The sequence below is a fragment of the Bolinopsis microptera genome, chromosome 10 (assembly GCF_026151205.1).
Source record: "Bolinopsis microptera isolate Bmic1 chromosome 10, MBARI_Bmic_1.0, whole genome shotgun sequence".
Classification (NCBI taxonomy): Eukaryota; Metazoa; Ctenophora; class Tentaculata; order Lobata; family Bolinopsidae; genus Bolinopsis; species Bolinopsis microptera.
Window position 1 is genome coordinate 5,157,949 of NC_087081.1, and position 10,054 is coordinate 5,168,002.

The 10,054-nt window shown below is 38.1% G+C and overlaps 1 long non-coding RNA gene across 1 annotated transcript; it reads left to right on the forward strand.

The window, feature by feature from the left end:
- The first annotated feature begins 4,901 nt into the window (after window positions 1–4,901).
- LOC134821991 (uncharacterized) lies at window positions 4,902–6,375 on the forward strand. Its single transcript, XR_010161097.1, has 2 exons — window positions 4,902–5,938; window positions 6,094–6,375. It is a non-coding gene; the product is annotated as an uncharacterized LOC134821991 (long non-coding RNA).
- The last annotated feature ends 3,679 nt before the right edge of the window (window positions 6,376–10,054 follow it).

Consider the following 10,054-nt stretch of genomic DNA (forward strand, 5'->3'; position numbering starts at 1 on the left):
GCATGCCAATCTGTTGTTTGTCTATCTGTTAGGTTCAGTGACATAACTCTTGAAAAGCTTTTGTTATCCAGAAATGTGCAGAAGACTTTGAATGAAGCAGACAGAGGAAGACCGATGACTGTGCAGTAGTTGTCGAATGCCAGCAGAAAATCGTGGATGTCATCCCCATGATAATTGTACTCATGGGGTTTCTTCCCCCCGAAAAGCTTAAAAGACTCTTGAGTCGGAGGTGCTATATGTCCTAGTCCAGGCATATCTTTGTGGTCAAACTTGTCGTTGTCAAAATGTTGATTGTTGTGGTGAATCATTGTCATTGGTGGTTTGTAAGTAAGTGATCCAGGCGGTTGATATGGTGTGTGTTGTGGAAAAGGTGTTGTGACATTTGTCTAAATCTGCTGAGTGCATTGGCTCATGTTGGCAGATGAAACTGACAGCGAAAATTGGCAGGAAAGGCAACAAAAGTGGTCACCAGTATAGCTCTATTCTCTAACCTGTAGTTCCCAATTTGGTTCGCAGTCGCAGCGCCACTTGTGGGTTATGAAGAGAGAGGTGGTTGATCGTCTAGGTTTGAGATAGGTTGATTAGTTTCAGGACTTTAGTTCCAACAGACTATCTGTCTGTTCCCACAATGGAACTTGTAGGTTGCGTTGTGTTTTAGTTAGAGTGAGTTGACCAAATAATACGACTTGAAATCGGGTTGGTTGTAGCTATGTATCAATGTATCAATGTATCAATGTATAAATGTATCAATGTATCAATGTATTAATGTATCAATGTATTAACAATTAGGAACGGTGGTAGGTCTTTGGGAGGCGTTCAGGAAGTCAAGAAGTGGGGAATTATAGGTGTGCCCAGGGTTTAAAAAGGGTATCACTCGTGTTGGTCATTGGGCCGACACGTGTGATCCACGAGATGAGTTTCGAGTTCCTGATTGGGGGGTCGAACGGGCTGGGCTCCAGGAAACGATTATCTTAAATGAGCATGAGCTGAACAAACGAGATCAACCAATCAGGGGTTTCCCGTTTATCCATTACTCCATTATTGCACCGTTTCCGGTACTTTAATTATCGCATCATAGACCGTTATTGCATTACTTCACAATCTATTACAGATACCTGCAATGTTCTTCAGCCAAAGCATGTTCACTTCTGGTGTCACAAATCATATAAGTGGGATGCTTTAATTATCGTCATGACCTCTAAGTGGGTTCACACCATTGCGTTTGGCTGGCAAGTGCCGTTTGTGACCACTTGAGCTGGCAACCTGCCAATACAGCCACAGGTAGACAGCTGGAAAATAGCCAACAAGGTATGGAATTATTGTAAGGCTTATAGCAAGGAGAGAAGTGGACCCACAATTCACCACATTTACCGTCAGATCTCCACTTTCTCTTGCCTCCTGTTGGAGTGAAGTATTGTACACTTAGTACTATTTGTATTGTTTATATTGTCAATATAATATGTATTGACGTATAACTCATTTAATCATTGTGACTAATTTGTTCTCATATAATGTCGGTGTAGGGGGAAATTCAAACAAACCACTATCAGTAGTTAACATGGTTACACCACTGCTACTAGTTACCATGGTTACACCACTGCTACTAGTTACCATGGTTACACCACTGCTACTAGTTACCATGGTTACACCACTGCTACTAGTTACCATGGTAACACCACTGCTAATAGTTACCATGGTTACACCACTGCTACTAGTTAACATGGTCACACCACTGTTACCAGTTACCATGGTTACACTACTACTACTAGTTACCATGTTTATACCACTGCTACTAGTTACCATGGTTACACCACTGCTACTAGTTACCATGGGTAAACCACTGCTACTAGTTACCATGGTTACACCACTGCTACTAGTTACCATGGTTACACCACTGCTACTAGTTACCATGGTAACACCACTGCTACTAGTTACCATGGGTAAACCACTATCACCTTGTTTAAAAATTTTGATCGGTTTAAATGGCAGTTTCAAATATATTATTTTCATACAATCTTGTTAACCTGCTTTGAAATACTTTCAATAAAAATAATCTAATCAAATTATGAAATAATTTTGATCTAACAATTGATATCAGTACATCAGTACAGCCGTGGCCGATAACACTTGATCGAGCATGGAAGTGAAAGAACATAATATTGCTAACCAATAATTTGTCTTTTTTTGGCGATCACTACCGAAATCTTTCACAGCTCTGGGTGCAGTTTCGTTTTCTGAAACTAAATGATCAACAACTGCGTGTATAAATACGGATTTACAAGTTCAAAGCCAGGATCTTTGACAAGCTGACAAGGGGTGCGCTATCTTAATCAGAATCAATCTGGAGACAGTCATTTCAAGCTTGAGGGGGGGGGGGGGGGGCAATTTAGCCAAATACCCTTAATATGCTCAAAACCCAAGTTTATGGTGCTCTACTTGTAGCTAGTGGTCTCTTGAACTCGTATATGAAATTTCATCAGGATTGGACAAAAAATGACTGAGTTATGAGCAAAAAACCATGTGCCCATATTTGGGCATACGCACCAAATTTGGTAGATTTCGTCCCGTAAATTGGTCAAATATCAATATTTTTGAAGAAGACTTACTTTATATGAAAGGTAAGCCTAAACTTAACTACATATTATTCTCTGTAAGTTATAGCTTTATATCTGTTTAAATGTGGATATCAAGGAGTAAGGCGAAAAGACCACAAAAAATGAACTAAATTGCTCGTAAGCTCGTATCTTGGTTCGCGATATTCGCGGAATTGATCTCATTAAAATTGTAACAACTCAATCAGTTTTCAAAATTTTTGCATGAAATTTTCGGAATCGACTTTAAATTGCATTTCCACCTTATTTTGAGAACAGATTTTTGATTTACGCCTCCAAAATAATTTGGCGGCAAAATTCAGAATTTGGCCGCCAAACGGTGCTTGATACATGTTTCGTATCCAAATATATGGTTAGAACTATCGGGGAAGCCAAGGGGTATTATAGGGAATGCCTTAATTGATTTTGGCAATCGCCATGATAAAGTTCCCCATAATACCCAAAAAATACTTGAATATTCATTGTGGGCAACAGTCCATTTTGCAGTGGATGCTTCAGTTGAAAATGCTTATGATTTATAGTTATTAAAAATCTGGGTTTTGTTTGTATATTGCTTCTGTAAGATCTGATGTTACTTGGCATGAGTACTTGTACTCTAGGTCAGACATCAAACTTAGGTCATATATACCGAGACCTCCTTCTTTGACTGGTAATGCAAAGAGTTTTCTGCTAGTTTCGTCTTTTAAGGTGTTGACTGATGCCAGGTGTTGTTCGGCATACATAATTCCATCTTTAAGATAACCCATAGTTGAATGCAGAATAAGCTGCCTGAGGTTCCCTTTTAGCAATATCTGCTAGATCTTCAATGTCGTTATTCCATTCATCGACTTTTCTCTCCACAAATGATTTTGTCCCCTCCTCAGCTCAGTTCCAATGAATGATCCAAGATATCTGTGCCCAACCTCAGATACCTGTATATTTGGGAACATTTTTTTCAGCTTTCTCTTTGCAATGTGGTTTTAACAATGAGCCATGCCTTGGCTGCCTTGGGATAATAGCCCAACATTGGCCCAGTTTCATTGAGTTTTTCACACCATCTAAGAACATCATCCAATTTTTAGAATCCTTTAGAATGTTGAGTTGTGAGCTGCACTTATAATTTGCGCTCTCGTGATTAGAAATTACAGCACTTTACAATAGAGTATATCTCTGCTTGTGAAGAAGCTAAATGCTCAACTTGGACATTTAAATTTTCAAAATGATCATATTAAGGGGGCAGGGGGTTCTTTATGAAATTTTTCTCGAAATTGATTTTATAGTTGTTTCTGATAGAGGGGAGTGGTATCTACTAGTTGTTTTTTGTCCCATGGAAAAATTTTGTTCCTAGCCGAAATTATCGCCGGCCAAAGGTCAGCGCTCATGTGTAATTGTATTGCACGAGCGATTTTCAATCGCGCACCCTGAAAATCGAGTCTAAAAATCTATCTTTTTTATCTGTGCTCTGCGTAATGCATCACATGAATCAGTTTTTAATCTATTAACTTATTACACATTTGTGCTATGCTTTAGGATCACTTTATAGTCAGCCAATTGGTCATTGCTGAAATTGAATGTAATTTATTCATTCATTATTATAATACAAAAAAATCTATCTTCTCCTACATTTTTGAGCAATCACCTTGAAACTTTCAGGGTATGTTCTAAGGACCATTTAGAAACTTCTGGTCTATCAGAATTTTAAGATAGGCCTTATAAAAGTTTTTATTCGATTTTGAAAATCTTGGACCTGGAAAAATCGTCAAAAAACGAGGTCCAAGATTTTCAAAATCGAATAAAAACATTTCTAAGGCCTATCTTAACATTCTGATAGACCTGAAGTTTTGAATGGTCCTTAGAACATACCCTGAAAGTTTCAAGGTGATTGCTCAAAAAATGTAGGAGAAGATGGATTTTTAAACGCGATTTTCAGGGCGCGTGATTGAAAATCGCTCGCGCAATATAATTACACATGAGCGCTGACCTTTGACCGGCGTTAATTTCGGCTAGGAACAACATTTTTCCATGGGACCAAAAACAACTAATAAATATCACTCCCCTCTATCAAAAACAATTATAAAATCACTTTCGAGAGAAATTTCATAAAGACCCCCTGCCCCCTTAAGTTGGGTAGAGCGTAATGTCAAAGTATTCCAGTAGACTACGGTCTACGAACCATCGACTTGTAAAGCATGAGCTGAAGCATTATAACTGGTGATCTGGTTTGAAAGACACTGAAAACCCAGGCAGTTTTTTGTCGAGCCTTGTTTTCTATGGTGGGCCGTGGGGTTGCCAAGATTGATCGTTGGAGACGAGAACCCCGAGGTATCTTAGTTGGCCTAAAGGTGCGAGTGACTTGTCTTTGGCTACCGAGTACTGGTACAATTCACTAACAAAAGGAAGTTTGACGAGAGCACTGCGTCGAGATTGTGTCTGTGACACATATACTCAAACTTGTCTTTGTGTAGTGCCACATTTTTCGTTCAGACCATTTTATGACACTGTTCAAGTTGTTTTGTAAGACAGATATGTCTTGTTCACAGGTTATCGAGATCGAAACACCAGTGTCTTATGATGGATTCAGTTATGCAATGTTCGATAGTTGAGCATTTAGCTCCTTTGGAAGCCGAGATATCTTGTATAAAGTGCAGTGCTGTAATTGCTAATTGCGAGAGCGCAAATAGGTGCGGCCACATAATTCAACAACCTAATGTCTCAGGACTTTGAAATTATGCCTCATTCTCTATATATAGTGTATAACGCCATAGAATAGCATCTGTAAACAGTAAAAATACATACTAGGCACAGGTGGTATTTTAGTAATTTTGGGGTATTTTGGGGAATGCCTTAGTGGATTTTGGAAATCCCCCATAATATAGTACCCCTAAATACCCTTTGGCTTCCCCCTATATATTCTTTCCGGTTTAAAAAATTTACTACAAGAGAAAAGGTGTCAGCAACGAACCAGACTTTCATATCAATTTGTCATTCTTCGAAGTTCCATACAGACACATGAATAAATTACATGTATAATATATGTATTCATCTTTATTTATTCAATAACGTGCAGTTAAATACAATCTACAATACAATGTACATTTTCATTGTGTTGCTGGTTAATGATTTACTTTTACTCATTCCGGTCTGTTTGTTTACTTACTCCTACCCTTTTTAACTGCGGCAGTGAAATCCCGGGTTACACAGTATGTTAATAAATTGCCTTACCTTATTATAAAAGTATAAATTTGTAACCCGAATTCTCTTCCTCAGCGTTCACAAATTTGGTCAATTTGACACGAACCGCTGTGTCGACAAGATAAATTCACACAGCAAGGACAGCGAGACACCTGGTTTGTCAATATTACTTAAATTTGCTTCCTCTTGCCCTTCATATTTAATTGGTCGCTGGGTCAACCTCAATATCCACCTTTGTACTTAATGAATATTAAACAATCATGAATAGAATAAAAGAGATAAACCATAATTAATCCACCTTTTTATCCAGGCTACGAAGTTCTAAAGAGTAGCAGCCGAGAAACATGATTTCCCCTAACGAGTGGTCGCAGCCGACAGCTGGAATTATGATACTAAGATTGCTGAAGGACTTATTTGAAAACAAAAAACGAGTTACATATTGGATATTTTGATATATCAGTCAATTTTCAAGGGCATATGATAAGACTGGCGATATCTGCAGAACGTATAATATTTAAAGTTTGTGACAATTTGAAATTCGAAACTCTGTGTAATACTTCTTTATATATAAGGTTCACTTTGAAATATAAAAGCGTTTATCGTGTAAGTATTTCGAAATATCAAACTACTAAAATTCATTAAATTAAAATCAACTTCTTAACGAGCAAGAATATCGTATTATTATCATCGGATTGGTTTTTATACAATAAAAAATCCTGTCATATTACAGAAACTGAAAGCCTAGTTGGTGGTCGTATTGTTATCATCGGATTGGTTGAAATGCCCTCAAATTATTTCATACAATTTGATTGTTATTTTAATCAATGAAGAAAAGTGAGTTTTCAGAAACTAGAATGTACTACAAAATAAGTAGTTTAAAACCTGAATTTAGGCTGTCTGGTATTATTAGGGCTGATAGCTCAATTGGTAAAGCACCATGCATGTAACTCGGAGGTTCACTAGGTTGGCGGATCATACCCGGCACTGTGCCGGCATATGATTTTCCGGATTGCTACAAGTGGAAATCTAGTCAATTCAAATATCTGCTTGCAGATACAATCACAGCCCAACCAACGACTTCAGTCTTCATCAGACCGGCCCAACTAACTATACCATCAGACCGATTCACCTACATCTGCATACGCCATCTGGGAGCCGTCAGTTTAGCTTGACTCGTGGGTTGAAAACATCGTTACAGTACTTCGTGAGTAGTACAGTACTTCACAACGATAATCCGCCTCCCCAACAAAATATCGTATGTCATAATGTTACAGAAACTTAATATAAAGCATAGTGCGGTGCTCGTTGGAATGTCGTATTATTATCATTGGTTACGTTTGGTTGATATGCCCTCAAAGAATTTTAATTGTGTATTAAGGTTAGAGGTTATGAACAAATGGAAAGTGGCTTGTATATGATTTACAACCGGAAGTATTCATGCTGTCCGGTTTTTGTAATCGAGTTACCTATTTGAACGGCGACTGGCCCACAAGCCAGATTGAGTCAGTAGTCATGTCTGGGCTGACTTGGTAAGGAGCCATGTTGTGTACTAACATGTCCAGCTACTCCGAAGTGCAAAATGTTTCCAGGATCTGAACTCTACCAATGAAAATTGCTCCATACACCATAGCAATTTTTATCAATATTAATCGATTTCAGCTCAGTCCAGGGTATTATGAAACAATGTTCATTATTTGCGGGAAATATTTCACAACTGGATGGAAATAATGTCCGCACATATGCCACCTATCATACCAGAGCAAATCCAACACAGTTTATGATAAAAATAAACAATAATAGCCCTTAAAACATCGGTCGATCCTAAAGTTCTGTCAAACTTTCACAAATTCTCGGATATTTTACTGTGCCATTTTATATTGTATTTTACGGACGAAATGATCCCAGGGGGGACTCCCAACCCACCGCTTCGGCGGGTAGTTGATGCACCGTTCAGAAGCAAGACCCACTCCTATATATATCCGGTCTACTTGCTGTCAGGTGTCTCAGCTACATGGGTTGGGGGTCCCCCTTTTTTTTTATACAAAAAATTTCTCGGATTTATGTAGCACGCGGATACCAATTTTATATACCGAGGAATGAATTTTACCATATTAAAGACAAAAGTAAGCGCGGCGCGACGTGCATCCAACTGTCATTTTTAGGCGAGTTTAACTCTCATAAATAAGATGGCTATTTATCCTGGATTCTTAAGACAGATATTTAGCCTGGCTACGGCGCGCCAACCCTCATATTTAGCTAGCCTAAGAAACCCTATTTAGCCTGGCTAAACTGCGCTAGCCTGGCTAGATTTTTTGTAGGGAAGTGTTGCTTAAAAATTACATCTCTTCGTGGGGGGACTTTAGACCCCTCCCTAGTGCGATTCACCATTACCATTAGTTGTTAAAATAATTTGGGATCGTATCTTATTTATTGTTGTATGGGGTCGGGAACAACCAAATAAAATGTGTGACTCTACGGTGTCTAAAAATATTGACTAGGGCCACGCCCATATTTTTCACCAATTATTAACAGTTAAAATTATCTTGATTGTCAATATAGTCATGAAGGAGTACGTATGAAAGGAGTTCTAAATGAATGCTCCTTTAATATAAACAGTAAAAAATTAATTTTAGTCGAGATCTCAGGTCTCTACAATGTAGGCAAGTTCCTGCAGGGGTTTGCGCCTTGTGCAGAAGCACGAAATTCACTCAGCTCACCAAGTTTGAGATTCAAGCAAATCGAGGATGTTCAAAGGGTACAGGATGATCAGCTCGACAAAATACCGATAGATCCTATTTCGTAGGTGATTAAATTACTCCTCCACATCCAGTCTTACCCTCCAATTGGACATAAATCAATAGCTGAAGTAGCTCTGATACAACCGATTAGAACCTGTAAGACTGGCCTCCACTCTCCAGCTCGCCATTTTTGAGATTCAAGCAAAATACCGGTACAACTTATTTCGTAGGCCCTAAATTACTCCTCCAGATCAAGTCTTATTCTTCAATTGAACATAACTCAATAGCTGATGTAAGTATAATCAACTGAGTAGTAATAACAATAAGATTTACGTAGAATTTATTGTCTTGCACTATTTATAGTTTGTTCAACTTTGTGGTAGGTTGAGATGGACGGAATTTCTAACCTGTTCGTTGTTCGCTGTCAATGTCATATCCTTTTTCTTTTCCTGATTTTCCTGGAAAAGAATGATATCACTTAGCGTAACATCATACATACGGAATTTTTCTGGTCCGGCATTTCATTAAACGTTGGAACTTTCCACAAATAAAACTGTCGAATAGACTATAACGTGAATACTGAATAATGGGAACGATAAGATAGAATCCGTTTATTTAATTTCAAACATCATACCTTGGAGTTGACTGTAGTAACCCTGAACTAGGAAGATCAGTAGAGGCAGTGCGATCAAAAGATTAACTTTCATTCTCGCTTCACCTGATTTCGAGAGTCGTTGTCTTTGGCTGATTTAGCTAATTAAAATGGAATATTGTGTTAACGCAACAATTTATCAAAATCTCCAACAACGATGATATGCAAAAAACAAAACATAGATATGCAAAATCGAGAACTCGATTAAAACTAAAAAATAAAAATGCTGAACTATTGAGGTCAGGCAAACAAATAAAAGCCCAAAATCAAATCAGTTTGAATTTCATTTACTCAACGGTTTGGTCATTTATATCAATATGATTAAAATGAAAAACGCCAAATAACCTATGAGGGGCTGCAATAACGGTTGTGTTAGAAATCGCTTACTATTTTTTAAATGACAGGATTTGTATGGGGAAAGGGTTCGGGAGTCCCTAAAATGACTTACAGGGTAGGAGTAACAACTAGATGGGTGGGGGAGCGTAATAATGTCATTTCTACAGTGTGTTTAAATTTAAAGTTACTTACTGGGCAGGAGTAACAACTAGATGGGGAGGGGGAGCGTAATAATGTAATTTCTACACTGTGTTTAAATTCAAAGTGACTTACAGGGCAGGAGTAACAACTAGATGGAGAGGGGGAGCATAATAATGTAATTTCTACACTGTGTTTAAATTTAAAGTTACTTACAGGGCAGGAGTAAAAACTAGATGGGGAGGGGGAGCGTAATAATGTAATTTCTACAGTGTGTTTAAATTTAAAGTGACTTACAGGGCAGAAATAACAACTAAATGGGGAGGGGGAGCGTAATAATGTAATATCTACACTGTGTTTAAATTTAAAGTTACTTACAGGGCAGGAGTAACAACTAGATGGAGAGG